Genomic DNA, 25,105 nt, shown 5'->3' with positions numbered 1-25,105 from the left:
ACACCCATGCTGTATTAATGCCACCTCCTACTACCCAAATGGTTATTATATGGTAACCAGTCATATGTCAAACCCAACGATCTCATACCTTCCAGAATAATCAATGTAGGGCAGCCAGTTTGCTCAGTGGTTAGAACACAGTGCTCATAACACCAAGGTTGCTGGTTCGATTCCCATATGGGCCAGTGAGCTGCACCTTCCACAACTAGATTGAAAAGAATGACTTGACCTAGAGCTGAGCTGCACCCTCCACAACTAGATTGAAAACGACTTGACATAGAGCTAATGGGTCCTGAAAAACACATTGTTCCCCAATATTCCCCAATAAAAATTAAAGAAAAAAAAGAATAGTTAGTGTATGTAAACAAAGAGACAGAAAGTAGGATTTCTCCCCTATAACTTGTGGGTCACACTGAGATGTGAGTTCTTTTTTCTTCCAGGCAGTGTGTCCTCAGGAGGTCTTCAGCTGACATGGGAGTCATGGGTGAGCTGTTCATTAATTTCCCCAGAGAAGGCACAGGGCTTCCTCCTTCCGTGAGAATATTACATTCATTAGTTATTTAAAGAAGATAATATCAGACAAAAGTTTAATTGATCTCTTTTTAAATGAGTATAATTTAAAATTTCCCATAAAAATGTATCTTAAGTATAAATCAATGTTATATGAATTATAAATCACACATGGTCTGGGCTAGTCAATGCAAGTATTTCTCGAGAAGTGGGTGAAGGTTTGATGTCACTAAGAGTGGTTAGCTTTCCACAAGAAAAATTTTATTTTATAACATGAACTAATCACAAGGAAAACATGGTATAAAACAATGGATGGCTCAGAGCTAATACAACTCTTCTCTGAAATCAGCTTACACTCCTTGTATTTATGGTGGAGGGGAATCATCCATCAACTCACTATTCCCTACAAAGGACAACCCAGCACATGTTAATAAAACAACATTGTTATACATCACATATAGTACAAACAATATATAATATTAATATATTATTAAAATAATAAAAAATATTTTCTGAGTTTTAACAAGTTAAAATGTCTTTGAACATGGCTTACTTTTTTTGACTTTGATATTATACGTGTGGGTAAATTATTTTTTATTTCATAGTGAATTCTTTATACTCATCAAAACTATCAACTATTAAAAAAAACATAAAGTAAAAACTTATTTTATGAGCTTGCAACTTGTTTTCTAAAACCTAAATATCTGAGTTTCAAATAAACCCAAATTTTAGATGACAAGTAGACATACCATGTCTTAAGGAAAATTTCAAAAATAGCATGATTATGTCTATAAAATAATAATAATAACAATTGTTATACCATGCATATAAAGCATTTAGCATAGTTTCTGATATGTTGGAAACAATAAAAGTAACTATGGTTATTATTATTCTGTCATTTATTTTCTTTCTATAGCCAGTAACTACAATAGTTTTATTAAAATTAACATTAATGCATTAATGATTGTCATATTCACAAGACAGTTTATAGATCAGGTCATATTGGTGTCATTATTCATAATTTGTCATTCAGTTTAATTGGGCTGTAAGTAGAAAATACATAGACAATTGCTTCTGTAGTTAGATCCAAATCATAAACAGCATAGGAGATTACATAAAACCTTCAGTTTGGAGTGAAATAATTAAATAAATGAACCACTATTAGTAAGAGAACTAAGTTGGGTAATAGAAAATAATTACATACCATCATTATATAGACTCATTTCAAGAATATTTTAGAAAATATGTCCAATCCATTCCACATGCATATCTTAAATCCACATTTTATAACTCTCCTTTTAAATAAAGCACTTATGAAAAATTTCTGGAATTTAGCTGAGGATTTTATGTGGCCAAGATTTTGACCTTTTCTTAGTATATTAAACACCATTTACAATCATTGTACTCACACTAAATTCTTCCAATCTCTTAGTAGACACTATTCCCCCTTAAGGCACTAAATTCCAGAATAGAAAAACAAATATTAAAGACTGAGAAGAGAGTAAGTCAGACCATCTTCCTATTCCCAAGCATCTGATTTGAACCCCACACTGATTGGTCATTTGTATTTCAAATTCTGTTCTGTTTTACAACAATCTCGAAGAAATGGCAGGTCCTTCCTCCCAGGTCACTATTTCTCAGAGAATAATTGGGGTTAACAGCCTAGATTGGAAATTAATAATAAATCTTGAAGTTGAATATTCTTTGATATATTTGGTATATATATTTGGTATATTATTGATAACAAATTATCCCTTGTGAATAACAACTTTCTCTGCAACAGTAATAAAAGCATCTTGATTTGTGTAGCTTTCATGTACATTAATGTTGAAGGATGGCTGAAGGAGAAGAAATAACAGAAAGAGGTTTCTGAAAAGAATAAATTAGAAAGAAGTAAGCCCAGGAAAGCATGGAAAGTTAATTAGAAAGACTGATGGAAAAAGCCTCCATATGTGAAGGAGGGGACAAAATTTACATATATCGAGTCCTGAACCCAGATACTGCGTTTCCCCCAAAATAAGACCTAACCAGAAAATAAACCCTAGCATGATTTTCCAGGATGACATCCCTTGAACATAAGCCCTAATGTGCCTTTTGGAGCACAACTTAATATAAGACCTGGTCTTATTTTCAGGAAAACACAGTAGTAAGAGAAGAAGGGAAAGCAGAATATCTGCAATCACACTGTGACTATGTAAGGACATGAGAATATATTGGCTTGGCTGTTTGTAAAACAGAGAGCTAGTAATTTCCAGTCAAGATGGTGGAGTAGATAAATGCTGTGCTTACCTCCTCTCAGACCACGTCAATTACAACTAAACTACAGAACAACCACCATTGAGAATTGCTTGAAGTCTAGCTGAACTGAAGCCCTATAACTAGAAACATCCAGAAAAGGCCACCTCGAGATAGAAAAGAGGATCAGAGAAATGGAACACACTGATCCTACAACCGCATGTGATCATTAAAAATTGGGAGGGATATCTTGGCTGCCGAGGCCTCCCCTCCCTGGAGGAGCAAGGCCTCCCAGCTTACACCAGGCTCTCTAGCCTAGGGTTCCAGTAACAGGAAGAGAAGTCCCCATAACTTCTGGCTATGAAAACCAGCCAAGACTGTGGCTGAGTGAGCTAGAGGGCAACTGCAGTCCTAGGTGCACTCCTCTTAAAGAGCCCGTGTAAGGACTTACTTGCTGGTGGACTCACTCATTCTGAGCTCCAGAGCAGGAGCAGCAGCTCAAACACTAGAAATCACCAGGGCTATTTAGGGAGGAAATGAATTGTCTGGCTTCAGTGCAAAAGCTGGAGGCGCATCTTTCTCCCAGATGGAGGAGTTGGAGGAAGTCATCGTGTTTTGTGGAGCCCTCCCCCTCCCTGCATGCAGACACGGGCAGACACCATATCTGAGTCTCCATCAAACAATCACTTTTCATCTGCCCCACCCTAGTGATTCCCTGAGACTCCTACCCCACCCGACTTTCAGACACACCCAAGCCATTTCCAGTGGCTTTTCCATACACCCTATCTTACCTCGTTTTTGGATTTTCATAAAATTTCTCAGAGGTTCACAAAACCCAAAGAAGCAGTACCTGGCTTCTGTGTGTCCCATACCTCTGGCTAAGCCCACACTAGTGGCAGCTGGCCTCGGTTCATGGCTTGGTCTTTTAAGGCACCTCCAAGTCCAGTGAAAGTGGCAGCGATCTGTGGACTGTTTTGTGGCTCATACCAGGTGGCTTCAGGCAGGGTACAAGCTGTGGCTAAATTTGGCCTGTAATGGGTTCCCTCCCAGGAGGTCCCAGGACTGGCATGCCCTTTGGCCAGCTTTGGATAAAGCCTGAGCATCACCCAGCAGCCTCCAAGGATGACATACCCAAAGGGCCGACTGGGCAGGCACTGAAGCCCTGCTAAAGCGAATCCTGCTCTGTAGTGTCAGCCCCTGCACCACAGCTCCTCCACTGTAGTCATGGTGAGTCCTCACAATCAATCAGCTTGCAAGTCAATCACTTCCACTGATGTGCAAACAGCACCCCATGGCTCAACTACAATGAGCGGGCACACACAACCCACAAAAGGGACATACCTGGAGCACCTGGCTCTGGTGATCAGGGAGACTGCACCATTGGGTCCCACGGGATACCTACTACATAAGGCCATTCTACTAAGACCAGAAAGCATAGCAGTCCTACCTAATACATAAAAACAAACACAGGGATGAAGCCAAAATGAGGAGACAACTAACATATCCCAAATAAAAGAACAGAACAAAACTCCAGAAAAAGAAGTAAACAAAATGGAGACAAGTGATCTACCAGACACAGAGTTTCAAACACTGGTTATAAGGATGCTCAATGATCTCAAGGAGAACTTCAGCAAAGAGATAAAAAACATAAAAATGGAGATACAAAACATAAAAAAGAACCAGTCAGAAATAAAGAATACAATAACTGAAATGAATACATTAAAGAGAATCAACAGTAGATTAGATGAAGCAAAGGATCAAATCAGTGATTTAGAAGACAAGGTAGCAAAAAACACTGAATCACAACAACAAAAAGGAAAAAAAGTCCAAAAAAAAAAAAATGAGGCTAGTTTAAGGGGTCTCTGGAACAACATCAAGCATACCAACATTCACATTATGGGGTACCAGAAGGAAAAGAGAGAGCAAGAAATTGAAAACCTATTTAAAGAAATAATGAATGAAAACCTCCCTAACTTGGTGATGGAAATAGATACACAAGCCCAGAAAGCACAGAGAGTCCCAAACAAGGTGAACCCAAACAGGCCCACACCAAGAAACGTCATAATTAAAATGCCAAAGTGTAAAGACAAAGAGAGAATCTTAAAAGCAGCAAGAGAAAAGCAGTTAGTTAACTGCAAGGGAGCACCCATAAGTCTGTCAACTGATTTCCCAACAGAAGCTTTGCAGGCCAGGAGGAAATATTCAATGTGATAAAAAGAAAGGACCTACAACTAAGATTACTCTACTCAACAGGGCTATTATTTAGAATCAAAAGACAAGTAAAGTGCTTCCCAGACAAGAAAAAACTAAAGGAGTTCATCACCACTAAACCAGTATTACAAGGAATTTTAGAGGAACTTCTTTAAGATGAAAAAAAAGAAAAGAAAAAAGAAAAAGATCAAAAATATGAATAATAAAATGACAATCAATAGTTACATATCTATCAACAATTACTTTCAATGTAAATGGATTAAATGGTCCAATCAAAAGGCATAAGTTAGCTAAATGGATAAGAAAACAAGATCCTTACATATGCCCTTCTGGGAGACTCACTTCAGATTGAAAGGCACACACAGAATGAAAAATAAACAGACAGGAAAAAGATAATCCATGAAAATGGAAATAAAATGAAACAAAAAAGCTGAGTTAGCAATACTTATCCCAGACAAAATAGACTTTAGAAAAAAGGCTATACCGAGAGACAAAGAAAGACCCAGTAATCCCACTTCTGGGTATTTATCCAAAGAAACCCAAAATGCTAATTCAAGGGGACGTGTGGACTCATATGTTCATTGCAGTATTATTTACAAAGACCAAGATGTGGAGGCAGCCTGGGTGTCCGTTGATGGATGAATAAATAAAGAGTAGGTGGTACATGTATATAATGGAATATTGCTTGGTCATGTATGGGAATGGATTCTTGACATCTGTGGTGGCATGGATGGATCTGGAGTGCTGATTGCAGTATGTCAGACAGAGAAAGACAGATGCAATGTGATTTCACTTTAAGTGGACTCTAAAGAACAAAATACACAAACAAAACAAAAACAAACTCATAGATACAGAGAACATTTTGATAGCTGCCAGATGAGATGGGGATTGGGAATAAGTAAAAAAGGTGAAGGGATTATGAAGTACAAATTGATAGTTACAAAATGGTCATGGGGATGTAAAGTAAACCATAGAGAATATAGTCAATAACATAGCAATAACTATGCATAGTGCCAGGTGGGTACTAGACTAGTCAAGGGGATCACTTGTTAAATTATATAAGTGTCTAACCATTATGCTATACACCTGAAATTAATATAAAATAATATTAAATGTCAAAATAAATAAAGTGTTAAAAAAAAGAACTGAGAGCTATACAAATGGACAATGTGATGACCTTGTTAAATAACACATTGTTAGTTAAATTACTCAGCCTAGCAGTCACCAAATAGAAGTTGGAAATAAAACACAGTTGTTGCTATTATTCATACTTACATTCTAATTAACAGAATTATATATAATGTTTGGGCTCACCCCTCTTTTTTGTGTGGGTATGAAAAAAGTAAAGGGATCTCATTTGCTTGTGCCCAGTGTATGAAAAAAAAAAAACACTTGGAAGAACAACCAAAGTGATAAAGCACCGCTACTCATCTCAGCACATTCTTTGTGGGACCAAGGTCTAGAAGGCCAGCTTGGTTTAAAATGCTTAGTGCCTACCTTCACTCTGGGTAACGTTTCAAGAGTGTCTTCTTCCAAAGGGGGGCTTCCCCAAAGAAAGTACAAGAATGTTAATGCACAAGGTCTTGGATGATATTTCACTCACATCACTGCTCCCTACCCATTCACAAAATGTCCCTGCTCTCAGACCAGTGAGAAGCTCCTGGGCATCATACACACCATATACCACCCCCCTCACAAGATCCCTCATAAGACACATGCACACTACACACTATTCTATAAGTAGTCTCCCTCCATCCCCTGGAATAAGAGACAGAATTGATGAGTAGTGAGCTGCTGGTGTTCTGAAAATCCCAACATCTGGAAGTGCCAAAGGCATGATGAAAGAGAAATCATGAGCTCTTATACAACAGGTATCTTGGGAAATAACCCAAGACAGGTAATGTTCTGGATTTTAGGGAGCTATGCAGCACAACGCTTTGGCTTGTCTGTGAATTCATATGTCTGGATTAGTAAGCTATATTACCTTGAGAAAGTCAACCTTCCTAGGTTTCAGTTTCCTCATCTCTCATTAAAAAGGGTTGGAGTCAATCATCTCTTAGCATCCATCAGTATCTAAAATTGCTATGTTTAAACAATTTTCTTTCATAGTAATTCATAAACGTAACATATTGCCCAAACTCTGAACTTTAGTTCCCCTTTCCTGAATTAGTTTAATCCTAAAAGACTAATGATCCTGAGCAGTTGTATGAAGTAGTGATCAAATGCAAGGAATTCCTTGCGCCAGTGACCAATTTAATCCACCTTCCCTGTGGTCTCCCAACCTCATGATCCAGTCGTAAATACAAGGGGTGCCAAAAAAAATGTATACACATTTTAAAAAAGGAAAAAATTGTATGAAAATTATCAATATTTACCAATAACAAAAGATGAATACAAGAAGTCACGTTTGACTTCTGCAATCACAAGAGGTTCGCAAAGTGGTTACCATCAGCATGATTCTAATACAGACTTTTCCTTTCTTAAAACGTGTACACTTTTTTGGGGACCCTCTGTATATCCATTTTGGTTATGAAATTATGTTTTGATAATAACGTTACTCAGGAAATACATTGCCATTAAGACATATTTGGCATTTCAATGATTAGGCAGAATAGACTACGCAGCCTTATTTCAACAATTCTAATCAAGCAAGATCCCTCCTAGGAAATCCTATCAAGCTACTGAGGAAGAAGCATGTGAACTTTTTCTTTTCTTAATTAGAGCCACTCGGTCTGCCAAACTTTTAAAAGTCAATGGACAATATTTGAGGACAATAGGAGGAAGAGAAAACAATGCATTCTCAAAAGCACCACGAGTGTTTTGACTTTTCTATTTTTCAAAATGGAAGTGGACTTATTTTTTCTCTGATTATGAAGATTTTTACCACATACTGTCGAATTGCTTTTCAGGAAGCTTGTCCTAGTTGATTTTCCCACCGGCAGAATATAGTGTGTGTTTCCTCACACCTTTACCATACTGGGTATTGAGTTCTTCTGAGTCCTTGTCAATATGTCGGTTGAAATAATACTCTCTTCTTTTAATTTGAATTTTTAATTATCAGTGAGGTTAAATAGTTTTTCATTTGCTTATTACAAATTATTTACATCATTTGTCCATTTTTCTGTTGTTCTCATTTTTGCTTTATAAATTTGAAAGATCTCTTTATATTAAGGATAGCTGTCCTTGATTGTTTTTGTTACAAATATCTCTGTCCAGATTGTTGTTTGCATTTTAACTTTGTTCATGAAAATTTTTTTTCTGTGTAAAAGTTTCATTCAGTTTTTATGAAGTTAATATTTTATGGAGTCAAATATTTTAATCTTTTGTTTTACTGCTTTTTTGTCTTGCTTGCGAAGTTTTTTCACACATACCGTATATATATTTTTGCAAATACTTCACTTTCATTTTGTTCACACTTAAATTTCTGGTGCATGTAGTATGTATTTCAGTGTAAGGTGTTATGTAGAAATTTAATTTCATTTTTTTCCAGTTATTTCAACCCCATTAATTGAAAAATCTATATTTTCTCTTCTGATTTGAAACATCTCTTCTTTCTAACACTAAATTCTAATATGTGTTTATTTTTCTGGACTTTCTACTATTTTTCCTTGATCTCCTCATCTGATATGAACTGACTCTGACACCACTATCAAAGTGTTTCAATGAGTGTGGTTTCAAAATTTCTTTTAATATGTGGTCAGGCAATGCTCCCAACTTATACTTCAAAAATTTCCTGGCTATTTGCACAGGTTTCTTGCTCCAGCAGCAGTTAGGCAGTTGAAGTGTTGAACACGTTCTCGTATATAAGTATTTTTTAAAGTGCACAAACTTGTAAAAATCCTAAAGCAAATAATTTTATAGAAAGTATCTATCACCCTCTTTTAGACATATTAAGAACGGTCACTGTTTGGAAGACTACTAAGAGTGTGGGTAGTGGTGAGAGTCAGGAATTTTCTAGCCCACAAGATGCATATTTGGCTGGCTCCTTATAGCCACTACTGATTTAAGTATGAATGAAAATTATATGTATATAGTGCATTCTCTTCATCACATTATTTTTAAAAACATTAAAATTTCATGTAAGTGGAAAGAGTGCAACTTACAAGTTCCCTACCATTTTTAAAGCTATTTGGACTTGTTGTAACAACTCAGATATTCGAATGTTTCAATCACATTCATTTCTGCTACATTCCCTTAGACTTTGTTTGTCAGGCTCTATCTCAGTTTCAGTTTCTACAGTCCCCCTTTCCCACAGCAAGAGTCACTTCATCCCATCTATGATCTGTGAATCAATCACGGATGACTTAAAACCAAGTGAGTCCTCCTACAATACCATTTCCTCACTAGTTACATGGCATTGAAATTGCCATTGTTTTTACCTGTAGCCTCTGTTAGAGAGCAGAGATAATGTAATATTCACCATTGTATCCCAGTTCCTAGCTCAATGCCTGACACATATGAATCTCAATAAATATCAAATGAATGGGCGAATGCCACATTCTAAAGGTGAAGCAGGAGGGACGCGAAGAGCTCTAGCCCAGTACTCTCTAATTTAGTAGCAACTTAGTTGTTCTGACAATGCACTACAATTTGGGCATCTCACCCAGAGTCTCTAGGACTGCTCCTCCTCCAGAACTATCCTGTCTCTGAATCCTACCTCCCTGCTCTCCTCCCTCACCCTGTTGACAGGCTTGCCCAAACGCTTTTTCCTCATCTGTCTCAAAACACAGCCATACTCCATTTGCCTGGCAAGACTCCCCAGAACCTCACGATGGACTCTCAAATGCCAGCCACTAACTTGGACCACTCTTTGTCGTCTAATGCCATACCATTTTGATCCTGTGTTCTACCTGCTCCCAGTTCAGCAACAGTCTAGTTCTTCTCCCAGCTACATGAATGAATGGGCCCTACCTGACTGAGCCCAGGACATGTTCTTCAAGATGAACAGACTGAGCAGATCTCACTCTATAAGCAGTTACTCTCACACAACCCAAATCCTTTTAAGTTCTCACACAATAGTAATTGAAGTTCAACTTCTACGAAAGTGTCGGAGAACAGAAAATGAAATAGTAATCAATATATAAATCAAATTGTAGGATTTTAACCATACTTTCACACTACATGGAAAAACTAGAGCTCTGTTTTTTTCTCTAATCTGTCTCTCTCAAAAGAACTTCATTTCTCAAAAAAGGACTTCTTTCTCAAAACTCTCCAGTTTCTGAGAAACCACAAGTCCCTTTCATCTGGTTTTCCCCCTTGTCCTCTCTTTTATTTGAGCTCAATATTTCACGTGTTCTTTTTGGTGAGATTCCATCACAATACATCACCAGGAACACATGTGTTCCCCTGAGACTTTATTCCCTGGAAGATGTGAATAGTGATGTAAATAACAGCATCATTGGAATTTGAAGGATGTGATGCAGGAAAGAAAGTGAAATAAGGCAAAATCGAGCAACTATCATCAATATTTCCCTTTGGGGTAATGTGGGTGGTATAGATGCTGATAGGGAACTTCAATGGTATCCATCAGCTGTAGCTGTCAGCAGAAACATTAATTAAATGGCAGCTGTTGCTTTACCACTTGTAGGGGGAGTGGAGCAATCCTAACTCCAAAATAGATTTCTCAGGACAAGAACATTTCCAGCTAATAAACTACAGTAAGAGCCTGGATGTGTTTTTTTTAATGAGTTTTGGGGCTCATGAGTGAAAAGAGGAGGGGTGAATATTTTATAATTAGACTTGTGTCAATAGTTGTTTTATACTACTATATTTCAAGCAAGAGTTCTAGTCTGCTATTGGAAATATGTATATATCATGCCAATCATAGCTATAGAGTCCAGCTTCCATTCACTTTTTAATACATTGGTTATTCTCTGATACTCCAATGAACATTTAAAATGTGTGTTGATTTTTAATTCGTATTGTTATAAAAGCAATATGTGACCATTAAAGGTTTAAAGAATAGTGAAAGCAGAGATATAATCACCCATGGTCACTGATTGTTAGTCTCATGTTTATGTTATATGTGTGTGTGTGTGCGTTTGTTGTTTTTTTCAGTCAAATTAGTGGAAACTGGTCAATGTTTACTTTCTCATTCGCAGGACGTTTAATGGATTCAATTTAACAAACATTTATTGAGCACTTATTTTATGCAACGTGATTTTAAAAATAGTCCCAAATAATTCCTGAATCTATTTATCATGTTAATTATTTTAATTTACCCATACATATTTACTACAGAATAATTATAATAATCTCTCACTTTTTGTTTAGTTTCTATTAGAAAAATATGTGCTACATTATTTGCCATTGGTGATTTTCATCTTGGTAAAGTTCATTGAACCAGACAATGCATATATTTTCCTCTAGGTCTGAAAAAGCCTGCTCTGTAGAATTTGAGACTTACAGGATTAATCAGGAAATTAATTCCATAATGCGACGTAAAAATATAGACTTTAAAAGGTCTTCAGAGTACATTGACCTCACTGGCCAGTCAGTTCCATAGGACAGGGCAGCTTGTTTCCAATGCACCTGCTACTATAGGAAAAGCAAAGTTGTTTTTTCCTGTTGTTGCTAATATCATGAGAAGTTAGGGGTTGGTACGAAAGTCCCGACAGGGAAATCCCAGGGAAAACAGTGAAACCAGCCAAATTCACAGAACTAAAAGAAAAGTCAAGGATCTGAACAGGAGAGTAGAGTTTGTAGTTAGAATTTCCTTGGAAAGGTATAAATAATATGCGCCCCAAAATAAGGTAGAAAATATTATATTGGTCTAGAAGGGAAAGGACAGACAGGACATAGGAAACAAAGGCACTGGGGGAAATGAAGCACCTTGTAACAGTCTCTAAGAGAATGAATTGCCTCCAATTGGCCCACTTATTCAGAAAATAGAGAAGGCAAGGATCTCTAGGCAAGCTGATAACCCAGTTAGAGGGAACCCAGAGCTCAATGGCCAGCTGCCACAAGACCGACACTGAAACAGGGAAGCAGCTGCCATTCAACACCTTATATTCTCAGAATTGGCTCCAGAACAGCAAATGGGGTTAAGCACAAATTGAGAGTCCAATTGCCTGGACTCAAATCTCAGATCTGCCACCTGCTTGCTGAGGGTCGTGGACATTTCCCTCAGCCTCCTTACCTGTAAAATGTAAAGTATATGAATATCTGCCTCATGGGGTTGCCTGTACCTAATACATAGAAAGCAATGATTAAATATTAGCTACATTGTTGTTTATTATGATCACGTGATAGAAAAGGTAATAGCTTAAGACTCAGAGGACTTTATAACTTCTGCCAAGTGACTTCTCTTGCCTCTTCCTAGAACCTTCCTCTTTAAAATGATGAGATTGTACTAGATAACTGATTCCCAACCCTGGGTGCACATTAAAATCACACGAAACCTTCTAAAACAGACCAATACTTGGGCACCTACTCAGGCCAACTTGAATCAGAACCTCTGGGGCACAGCCTGGGCATCTGGATTTTTAAAGCATCCCAGGTGATTTTGATGCACAGGAACTGTTGAGAACCACAAGACTAGATGATCTGAGAGCCCCACGTGAGCTCAGAGTCTAGAGGTTTCCACCCTCTCAGTTTCCCACTGGGTACGGGTGGCTCCAGGACCAAAGCTGTACATATGGTCATCAACAATGTGAGACTCAGAGCCTCCATTTGCCTTAAAATCAGCCCAGGTGCAGAGGTGCTAAGAGATTTAGGAGCTCTTGCAGAATGTCTTAGAAAAACCTTAAATTAATATAAGCTATTAATATATTCAAGAAGCATTAGCAAAAGATTAATGTGGAAATTTTCAGTTTTGTTGCCAAAAGAAATTTAAAATAATTGAATAAGAAAAGAAAAAATACTGCCTGGAGTCAACTAGTCAAGCCCTTTGTCTCCAAAGGATATAACACTAATTCTTTCCTTTCTTTGCGCTGTTACACCTTTTTGCATAAAGACAGGAAAGGACAGAGGGAAATTCTGAGTTTATTTGTTGTAAGAAAATCAGGAGTGATCATGTGAATGAAACGAAGGGGCTTGATGAAATATAATACATAGCTACCTTTATTTTGGATCAAAGAGGTCCATACCACAGAGCAAGGAGCATTTGCTTCAGGAACATGTTTAGCCTGTCAGGTAAGTAGTAGTATAACCTCTGTGCATTGACCAGTAATGAGTGTGTAAAAGTGTACTGGGAAGGGTTGGGATATGCGAGTATATTTGTGACAATATACCATTTTCAAGTCATAACATAGTTTCTCAGAGGGTAGAGATTCATTGTTATGTGTTCACTTCACATGAAACATTCACCTTCCTGGGATATTCAATACCACCACCTGAGATATTTGATACACTGGAAAAGAGGAGTATTTATTGCCACTGGCATTAAGAAAAAGCCTTATCTGCTCCATCAAAATTTTATCAGAACTGCTCTCCTTTTACTTTAGACAATTGCTAAAGTTAAATGTTATACACGTAAATAGAAACTCAAAAATTCCAATTATAACCAAATAGACAGCATCATTACAGGTAACTCTTGGTTAATAAAGATAAAATAATTAAGTAAAATATCCAATAGAACATCTCATGCCATTGCTCCACAATAGCAAATCACTGGCTGAAAAATATCAGGTAATTTTCCTTAAACTATAGCAAGCTCTCCTTTGTTTGTTTGTTTGTTTGTTTGTTTGTTTTGAAGGAGCAACATGGCCAGATTGACCACTCGATACCTAAACAACGTCATTGGAAGCCAATAAGAGCTCTTACATGAATGAGACCATCTGTCTGCTTCCTCACTGCCTCCTCCAACCAATATACACATACCACCAAAGGCTACTTTAAGGAATATTGCTACCAACGGCTGGAATAGGTATTTTGTATAACTCCCTCTTGAACCTACTAAACAAACTGAATGCTTATGACCCAGGCAGAGATCTGCAGAGCATTTCAAATGTCACAATAGAAGTTGGGGTTCTCAGTTGTCAACAGGAGCTACAACAGACCAAAACCCTGATGGTATCAAAGGATACGGCTAAAGCAGGAGCCCTAACGGTACATAAATTTGAATATTCCATGGCATCCTCTCCCAGGGAATCAACTCATTAATGCAGAAACCAGGAACCACATTGCTCTATCGATAACTGGGGAAGAATGGCTTCTGCAATTCGGTGCCCCAGGCCTAGCTCTTCTTGAGGTGCCCAACTCCACTGGCCACTGAAACTTCTGGTTCCACTTCGGAACCCTGGACAAGAGCCCCAGTTGGCCATGAATCTCTGTTCTTTGCTCTTACTGAATCTTTTCAGGGGGCAGCTGACCCCCTGCAGTGTCACATCTGACACCTTTCATTAAAACATCACAGTCATCTAGGTGGCCATCTTCCTTGAACAACTGCTTTCACTACAAGAAAGTGGTTGAAAATATGGGCTAAATAAGGTCAAGTTGCCTGGATCTAAATTTCAAATCTACCCCTGGGCAAGTTACTTACCATCGATAAGACCCATCTTTCTAATCCATAAAACAGAGATTTTAAAAATTGCCTCGTAAGATTGCTATGAGAAGTAAATAAAATCATTCATGTAAAATGCGTGGCAAAATGCCTGGCACAGAATAATCTCTATATGCTAGCTATTATGATAATTTATATATACTAAATAATTATATATAACTATATAATACACATATTATGTAGATAATATATGTAGCTATTATTATCATTATATTATTATATCATTACATAATAATTGGGATTCAGATGTCTCGATCATTAGTAGGAACATATGGTATGCAGGGCAGTGGTCTATGGAATAAACAGAATATAGAAGGCGGAGATACATTACCAAAGTAGAGGAGCCCCTGAGGAGTGAATTCTACCAAAGCAGCTGGCTTCCTTAATTAAGGACCAAAGAAACAACAGGCTGTGATCAAAGCAGTTGGTTTGCTGGTGGCCAAACCAGATGATATCAAGACAGCATGTGAAAATCAAGCTCATGTGTAAGGCCCCTCCCTCATCCAAATACCAGGCTTCTCTTCAAGCATGTGTCACTTACTAAACAGTTAATGAAACACAAAGAGCCTTGCATACCTCCAGTGTCACATTTCAAGACTTATAGAATAATTAGGAAAAATCTGAGCTGGCTCTTCCTAGCTCTCCCTGTCAAGCAGACCATCTTTGTTTTCCATTAGTGTGTGTTGTCGTCACAGTAACTGCAAAGCTCCAAACACAGGCCAGGGGTGTCATTTCCTCATGTACTTAGGCTGCCACACTGAAATAGCATTATGAACTCAGCAATGCCTCTTCCTTTCCTGTTGTGCTGTCGTACCTCAGTCAAAGAAGCAGGGATGGGTTACTTAAGACACAAGTATATTAAAGAGATAAAAGGAAAAATAAAGTCCACATATCCCTATTACTCTGTGTGTGTGTATGTGTGTGTGTGTGTGTGTGTGTGTGTGTGTGTGTGTGTGAGAGAGAGAGAGAGAGAGAGAGAGAGAGAGAGAGAGAGAGAGAGAGAGAGAGAGAGACCTTATTTTTACAAAGCTCTTTTAGATAAACAAGGCAAGTTGGCAATAACTTGATTATCTTGGTGATGTCAGCAGTCTACTGTTTTCAATCAAATTGTCTTCTGGCTTTAAATCTTTAGCAAATCACTTTTTCAAGAATGCATTTGGCTAACTCTGATGTGTCCATTTTATGACTTTTTTACACCTTTTCGTTACAAAGATCCATAGCAGATAATTATTTTTTTCAAAATAACTTGAGAAGATTGCAGTTATAATTATTGCAAGAGGAAAAAAGACTGTTTTCAAGTGTAGACATATACGGTCCTCGGCTAATGAAGCAACAATCATAATTTTTATCTCTATGTTGGTAAAGGAGGGAGGTGACAGTATTTAACCAAGAAAGCAAAACCAGAAAATCCCTGAACCTTCAGGATTCAATTAAAGTCAGATCACTTGAGATAAATTCTGCATTAGCTTTAAAAATTCTTTCTAGTCTGTCTTTCATAGACCTGAGAAACACATAAATCACCCAATATTATGCACATTGACACTGTTTCCCAAAAAGGAAAAGCAACGCCACCCTTCTTTTGCCTTTTCAGGGCTGCTGTGGCTTAAATAAAGCTCTTGGGGACTGTGGTGCTGGTTCACATCATGTTTCTTCATTTCTCTGCTGGGACTTTCTCAAGTTCTGCAATCAGCTGGTTAACAGCCAGCTAGAGCTGCTCAACTCATGTCTGACTGTCCCCATTCTAAGTTCTTGCACCGTTCACTGCATGGTCTTTGAAATTAAACTGCCTCAGCTCCTGCCACAGGGAAAGTTGTATTCTGCCTGCAGCCTTTTCCCTTCTCTGATTAGCTAAAGAATAGGACTATGTAAGGAGAAAGAAGAACATAATCTAATATATATTCCTAAGGTTCCTATATTTTTGCCCTAGAACATTTATGACGTATTTTGTAAGCCAGAAAAAAATTATTTCTTATTTTCTTTCTTTCATTTCTTTTCTTCTTTTCTTCCTTTCCCTTCCTTCCTTTCCCTTCCTTTCTTCCTTCCTTCTTTCCTTCGTTCCTTCTATCTTTCTTTCTAAAAGAAGGTTTTCATTAAAGAATGATAATCATAAAACTCAGTTTGCCTTATCTTTTAGAAACTCATTCTTTCAATTGAGAAAAATAAAGCAAAACGGAGAGGTCTAAATCATAACTATCCTGCATAAGATTTACTAGCACTAAAGCTTCTAAGAAAATTCCCTGCTTATAAGTGTTTTGTTAAATTAAATATACAAAATAGTATTCACCCCATAACATACACACACATATTTACGAGATAAAGCTTTCTTTTTTGTCTTAGAATATACTTTATTGTTATATTTAAGAAGAATGAATAGGATTAAGGGCAACGAAGAGCAAGAATTCATTTCCATTTCGTAAGGGTAAAGCTGGCATGAGATGACCTTTTTTGGTCTTTTCATTTTTATCTGATACTACGTTAGTAAAACAAAAGAAAACATCTAAGGGAAGAAATAAAGACTGATAAATTTAATAATATATCCTTCCATTACCCAGTGTAGTCAGCTATAAAAGAGACACCCAAGCACAATGTATAAATATACTTTATCTCCAACTACGCATATAGAAACCATAGAGTAGTCTATGCTGTGGGTGATTTCTTAGCCTTTTTAGTAATGACTCTATAAGACAGCAGACTGCTGAGTGATAAGGGAGTGTTTGAAACGTAAATTCAATACTAAATTATTGACTGGCGCTCCAACTATGTCTGCCTAGAGTACCCAGCAGCAAAGTATGTCCCAAACAGGATTCCAAGTTTAAACAATACATTCTTCTGCATCTTCTATGATCTACGAATTTGAGTTCACAGACTATCTGTATCTAAGAATTTTATGTGCAAAAAAGATTAAAATAAACAATAACTACATTTAGGGTATGGCAATAAAGCAATAAGTTAAATTTATTGAAAAGTCTACCAGACAACTGTAAGTTTTATTAACTCATTTAATCTTCAAAACAACTCTATGAGGAAGATAGTATTATTATCCTCTTACTATTTTCTAGACGAGGAAATTGAGGCACCGAGAGTAATCTGTCCGGGATCACATTCAGCTGAAATGTGAATCCAGGCTCTCTGGCTGGCTTGCCTATGCTATTAGCCTTTCCTGCCTCCTCCTTCATATCAATAAACAAGTCCTTAAATCTTCAACTCAGATTTAGGAAACAAAATGTATTTTATTAATACTAATAAATTAATTAGTATTATTTAATGCTATTTTATGCTATTGCTATGTATTTTAAAATAATTAATGTATAAACAAACTTATGTTTCAGACTTTTAATGTTATTTTTCTAACAAGTTGTTAACAATCTTTTTTCTCTTAAACCTTTCTGCTGAAATAGACCTCAATCTAAGCTTGCCCTCTCACTTCCCATGATGCTTCTTTACTAAAACCCACATGTTTAGAGAAGTTAGATGAGACAAATCAGTGAAAATGTGGATAAAATAAACTCTGTAAAATCCTATTTTTTAGTGTACCTGTTTTATGAAGAAATGCTGGTCTTCTGGGGGTGGGAGGAAATTAACGTTAGTTTGGAATGTGTATTTTACCACAAAGTTTTGCTTCTAAAGAATAAGTAAAAATTATAACCACAGGGAAACCACTGCTGAGTGAATATATTAAACATTTCACAAATTTCATTTGGAAAATCCCATAGTGATTCTTGCTGAATATCCATTTAGAAGAATAACTTTAATTTCCTTGGCCATCTTAAAATATAAAGAGAATGCTTTTCTTCTGGTGGACACAGAAAAATTTTGCTTCAAAATCATGATTTATATTTTATTTTACATAGTAAAGGTGTAAGTTTCATGAGTGACATTCACTGAGAAATGTCTCTTTTTCAAATATCTAGGGAAAAATTTAAAAAGGATCATAACATCATGTTTAAACATTTTAATGTTTAAAGTCAGATTTTAATCCATGATGACTAACAAATGGAAGGAGCCACAATTTAAATGAATAGTACCAAAGGTAACTATAAATAGAATTTGGTACCAAAAGATGATAAAAGTATATGCGTCATAGTATTTAAAGGTCTAGGTGCATACACAAGTAATGCATGTACACTTTATATATCCCCTTTCTATTTTATTCTCAAGAGGTACATCATCTCTATAATCAGGTACATAAGCATAGTTACAATGACATGTAATTTTTCTGTGTATGGGAAAACTACTAAGAGTTTTCTTAAGAATTTTTTTGAAGTTAAAAGCTATTAACCATACTTACAGTTGCTTTTCTTGATTTTTATGCTTATCAATACTTTCTTACATACTCATCATCAGAAATCTGGAGCCAAAAGTTTAATGGAACATCCAAAATTTGCATGGGTCTGAAAAGCTCCAAAGCCAAGTGATCCTTAGGACAATGCTTTGTACCTAATCATCTTCATAAAATTGTTCTGAATTTAAAGAGCCAAACCTTGTTCCAAAGTACCCTAATTCTGACAGAGCACCAAACTGTCTAAACTAAGAAGGAATCACTTCTAATAGGAATGGTCTGGGAAATCATTGTGAAAATAGATGACACTGATCTGAGTTTTAAAAATTGAACAAGGTCTCTACAGAAAAGGAGATAAAAGGTGTTCCAGACATGGGGAATAAAAAGGGCAGGAGTGGAACATTGAAATGTGGACTGAGTCTGTGTGGTGAACACACAATATGATATATAGATGATGTATTACAGAATTGTACACCTGAAACCTATGTAACTTTACTAACCATTGTCACCCCAATAAACTTTAATTTAAAAAAAAAGGGAAAAAAATGTGCACTGTCTATGTGTTTGGAGAATGGCCCAAAATATGAAATAATCTGAAGCAAAGGGATGGACACTTGTTGTTGAATAGTGGGAGCTGAGACTGGAAAAAGTTAAGTACGTGCCAGATGATGGAAGATTTTCAAAATACCCAGCCTAGGTGTTTGGCAGCAACTACAAGTCCCAGAAGATAACTGGAGTAGAGAGACAAACATAGCAATGCTTTAGGAAAATTAACCCCATGGTCATGTGCAAAATGGTTTGGATGGCATGAGGGGTAGGAGGGGAGCAGCACTGTTACAAATCCAGACTGAGGGTGAAGGGAATAGCCTTAGTGCAATGGAAGACATGGTAATAGAAGCTAACCACTCTTTTGGCGAAGGGAGAAAGGAGGATTCCCAAATAACAGAAATGTGAACTTGAGTGAACAGGAGAGCAGAATCTGTATGGTTTGTGGAGAGTTTGATTGTTCATATACTGGAGGAAAGCACATGGTCTAACCTGAGCTATTTTTGATTCTCAAGGGTAAACTGACAGCCATAAAGACATTCATACTCAAAAGTTCAATTCATCAGGAAACATAGCTTTCACTCAGGGCCAAATGCTGCACTCGGTTATCTACACACTGCTCCACTAACTCCAAAAGAAATTACATGCCTAGAACTAATGGTCGATTTGGCCTTATGCATACATATGTAAGCCAACAATGTGACCCTTCCGAAGATAAAAACAAGAAAAATGTAAAGCATTTAGTTCTGACTATTCAAAACTCAAGAAGATATTTCATCACCACTAAAGCACCAGGAGTTTCATTCTCTGATATCCAAGGTTACCCGAGTGCATTTTATACTATTACTTGTATACATTCATTATACATAATTAGCTAATCATATAATCAGAATTACGACACGTAATACATACTGAAATGTATATACTAATTCATTTTCCAGAACATATGATACATAAGCTTTAATTAGTTTTTCTTAAAACAGGAATATTTACTGAAAGGGCTGATACATTCTTATTTGTCAACACACAATTTGTTCAAAACTGATTTGGGGTAAATTCTTCCTTTAAGTTGATAAAATCAAATAATTCCTTTTAAAATCTTCAACTGTATCTTCCTTGATATTATCCTGAGATTAGAGTACTCATTCAAATTATCACGTTGATTTCAAGGAACAAACTTTTTATACAAATCCAACCCAACTACAGACACCAGGTGTCAACACTAACTACATCACCAATGTAGTCATAACTTTTGTCAGATTCAACGTGAACTTGATAACTCTAAGCAATTCTGAGAAAAGTACATGGCAATTCATAGAAGGAGAGACAATATAGTAACCGATGAAAGCAGGATTTTCTTCACACTATAGTAAACACACTCATACACACACATATGCAACATAAGAAATGATTTTTTTCTAATAAATTCAATGCTAGTTTTAAAAATCAGAATCTGTTTTATCTATATGCAGGCAATTAATTAATTTTTTTTAAAGTGCACAAAATAACCATACCCTGAATAGTTTGTATTCAACAACTGCAACGTAGTGATTTACTACCAGGCATACTTTGTGCCTAGTCGGAAGTGTTTGGGGTGACTGTAATGTAACGAGGTCAGAACCAGCACACGGTGTACCAGTGTAATCAGAGAATCAGGCAAAGGGAAAAGCAGATAGCAGCAAGTCAAAAGTATAGCAGTACAAACACCATGCAAGACTTTCCTCCCATTTACCACACAAGCTACTCAGCTAGTTTCAATAAATGAGTTATTTTGCTCTAGGGAAAATATCCATCCCTTCCATTGGTTAGCCATCCTAACTGTGAAAGGAGCTGTGAAATTGTCTTTTGTCTTATTTGTTACCTGCCGAAGAATTAACTTGGCAGAAATATTTTGATACCTATTAAAACATCATAACAATCTATGTGTTTAAAACAGAATTGGTATAATTCTGAGAAAGACATGTTTCTTTAAAAATAATTCACAATGATTATCATAATTCCTAAGTGTGTTATCACATAATGGAACAGTAAGAATCAAAGGAAACAGACAACACAGAATCCGAGAGAACTCTCTTCTTGTGGAAGCAGAAATCTCTTAAACGAGTAAGTAGGTATTTATTTTGGTCTTACCTGAGGCAGCTCGTTTAACCAAGGTTAGGTCCTTTATGGAGGTAGCTTATCCTTTGAAGAACCCAGTGGCTTGTCCCACAGCCCAAGAGAGACTGGAGTCCTGGAAAACTATCCAGCCCAAAAGAATACAGAGGAAAAAGCTTTTCCCACTTTCTTTCCCAGGACTAGCCAATAGCTGAAGTCATGCAGGAAACCGAGTGGAGAGAAGGGGAAAGCAGCTTCTTCTCCCTGAAATCCCGGTCAGCAGAAATTGGAGGCTGTTGTGTATCTCCCACCCAGACTTTTGTTTAAAAGTTTTTTCAACTGTTGCTAGGTGTTGTTGGGTTCTGAGATTAGGTTTCTCGTCTTCTGCTCCCTTCACAACACCGTCAGAGCAGTGACTTTGTTGAGGAGCTGGCTTGCGCGTGCTATATTTAACCAGTGTTCTCAGCAAGTCAAGCCTGTCAACAGCTGAGAAGTTTGGAGCCGGCTTTACTCAGTTCCTCGGCAGCTGGGTTATCAGTGAATACAGCTCTGCTCACCCTGGAAAAGACTGCGGGAAAACAGCAGTCCCTTTTAAGGACTTCTGCTCGTTGCACAGAGGTAATTATTATTTGAAGCTCTTAAATACAGATTGTAATTTGGGACTCAGTTTTTAAAATCTAAAAACAAACAGCAGTAGCTTGAGCAAAGCATTTTACCACTGCAATATTGTTCTCGATTAGGCTTTCTCAGATACATGTTCTTAAATAAACAGGTTTTTAAAAGTGTATCACAACCGTTGGGAAAATTCACAATTAGAGATGATTTCCAGATTTTTATATTGGTGTGTTATATTCATAGCTAGATGCCTTCCTCAGTCATATCACACTTGACCAGCTTATATACCTGGCTGTCCTGAAAGTACGGTGTCCTGAAAGTAAAGGAATGTCTGTAATACACTGTTTTTGAAAGGAGTAAAGTGAAGAAGAAAGATCTTAGCGTTCTCACTCCGGTCATTCATTCAAAGAAATGGAATCTGCTCCAGGAAAACCAGGACTTGAGACACCTCTGGTTGTTGACAGCCTTGCCTCATCATTAACCCTCTAGTCTCCAGAAGCAGAGAAGAGTCATGTCTACACTCAACTCCAACATGAAGAATGTTTCAATATATTTTATTAGCTTTAGGCTATGTAATAAAATAGTAGGAACCTGGCAAGATTAAGACTCATGAAAAAATGTGTGTTTAACTAACTAGTTTTTGGAACTGTCTTACTAATTACTTATTGAAATTAGCCGTAAGGGAAACAGAGAGAGATCCTTTTAGCCACAGGTAAAGTAGGAAGGGAGACACACACACACACACACACACACACACACACACACACCAATACATCAATATTAAAATACTAGAATATTGCCCTAACAAAAATCTCCTCAATGCCATTATAAAGTGACCCCCCCCTCCCTGAAATTAATTTATCAGTTTAAAGATAACTCTTTTTGACATGCAAACTGAAGTCAGACCAAGGAAACATTTAAAGGCAGGGATTTAATACTTTAAGTGTTGAATACTTACCATAAGTGTTTTATGTGCTGGATAACCCTAATGTCTCTGGGCAAGACTACTAATTTTCACAAGGTGTGTACGTGTGCACGCATGCAAGCGCACGTGTCCTTTTGAAAGAAATGACCCTCACCTACAAGTTTAGCTGACCCCACACCTCAACACATCAGAAAACATCTCAATTCTTCCTATCCCAGCCACCACAATAACAATATTCATTTCCCTCCTTAATTTACTTACTACTGTTCACATATAAAATTGCATTTGTTCAGATTCCTAGACTTTCTGGATCTGGGCCAACACTGATTAAAAAAAAAAAAAGACTTGCATTAAGATGAAAGCCTTCTTATGTGAAATTAACTGACTCTTCTAGAACACTAATGGATCTTTTAGAAACAATCTATTCACAGTTCCTAAAAGGTGGGTTCTGATAGGAGGTGGAAGTGTGTGACTAGACTATGAGATAGTTCAGAATCACCAGGAGAACTTTTTTAAAAAATTATAAAGATCCAGAGAAATTATTGTTTGAAAAATGCTCACACCTCACACATATATCCCACATGCAGCAACAGTCCCAGGTTGAAAACCACTATAATAAAAAGGACTCCAGGAATGCATCACTTCACCCCTACTCAGAGTTCACTTTATAGATGTCTCCAATCGGAAATGAAGCTGAACAACTTGTCACCGAAGTCAGGATAACTGGGGGGAAATATCCCACTTTGCCTAAATAAGTCAATTGAGAGGGTGATAGTTATTTTTTCCCTGTCTATCCAGACAATTAAGAGTTTTCAGTGGGTTTTTTTTTCTCTTTCATGAAAACCTAGTCATTCCCCGCCCTCCTCCCATTGTTTTCTTTCATCCTTGGATTAGCTCCCCATTGTTACTATTAGTTTACTTTAAACAATGTGGTGACAAACAATAGCATACAGGATACTTCGTATAATTTAGTCTATTGCTACCTTCAGATTATGTTCTTTAATTATACTAGCCATATGTGCATGTCTGACTCAGTAGCCCACAATACTCTGTCTCTTCCCATGCTCTTCATCTCCTCCTGCCTCGTCCCCTACACACACACACACACACACATGCATTCCCTAGCTCTCTCTGTAAAATGAATTTATTCTGAAGGCTTTTCCCACAGGAATGATTATTCAGACAAAAGCATTTCCTACATAATCCACAGAGGAAGTAGTACCATTAAGAACTTCTAGAAATTTCTGTTTTGTATACAGTCAATAGGAATTGCTTTTTCAACACATATTGTTAATATATTACTGTTCAGCTGCATCTTTTATCCACAGCCTTAAGTGTAAGCATTCTGAGAACCTCTGGTAAACTTACAACTAAAGCTGAATTTCCCAACTTCAAGAATTAGTCATGATGAAACTTTTTAATAAGTAGATTAATGTTATGTCAGTGAGAACAAAGCAAATAAATTAAATGAGAGTTGGCACATTATCTCTACATCCATTTCTAAAACCAAATTTTACCACATTGTTTATTTAAAGAGGTATAGTGATTTTTAAAGTAAAAAATTAATAAGTTATTTAATATACCAATGAAGAGAAAAATAGACATTTGCTTCAAAATGATGTTCAGAGGAGGGGGGATCATGAGAGGAGTTTCCAAACAAAAATGCCCTCTTATTGCTTATTGCCTGATTCTGAGACTTAAACATAAGCTCCCGAATAGCAGAGAATGTTTCCTATTTGTTCCTTTCTGAATACTCAAATACCATAGTAAATGTTCAATAAATAGGAATGATTGAATAAGCAAATGAACATATAAAAGATTAAAGAAAAGATGAAGAAAACTTTAGAATATATTATCTATAAACTTACAGAAAATGCATTTAGGCTGTCTAGACAGAATTGGGACATTATTGGCTGCATATTAAAAGTTGTAGAAGGAAACTCATAGATTGTGAATTAATTTGAATTTTTTAAAAATTTCTAAGGAAAGTAATAGATTTCAGAATAATAATAAAAATACCTACCAACACTAGCTACATGTCCAGCAGAGTTCTAAGGGCTTAGTACATAATGATCCACTTAATTTTCACAATAACCTAGTCAGGTAGGTATTATTATTATTCCCCATTTTACAGGTAAGAAAACTGAGGCATAGTGATATTAAGTAACTTGACCAAGGTCATATGCTA

General features: G+C 36.8%; 1 protein-coding gene across 3 annotated transcripts in view; it reads right to left on the bottom strand.

Moving 5' to 3' along the window:
• FILIP1 (filamin A interacting protein 1) overlaps positions 1–21,858 on the bottom strand; it is a 187,835-nt gene extending 165,977 nt beyond the window's left edge. For 2 of the 3 annotated variants that reach the window (XM_081035133.1, XM_081035132.1), the window contains exon 1: positions 21,414–21,805. The gene's annotated coding sequence lies outside the window, so the exon portion shown is untranslated. Of the gene's footprint in view, positions 1–21,413 lie in introns of all 3 variants that reach the window. The other variant, XM_081035134.1, reaches the window with a different exon arrangement.
• Between the last annotated feature and the right edge of the window lie 3,247 nt (positions 21,859–25,105).

This window comes from Rhinolophus hipposideros (assembly GCF_964194185.1).
Source record: "Rhinolophus hipposideros genome assembly, chromosome: 3".
Taxonomy (NCBI): domain Eukaryota; kingdom Metazoa; phylum Chordata; class Mammalia; order Chiroptera; family Rhinolophidae; genus Rhinolophus; species Rhinolophus hipposideros.
The sequence above is the reverse complement of the archived record's forward strand: the minus strand, read 5'-3'. Positions and strand labels throughout refer to the sequence as shown.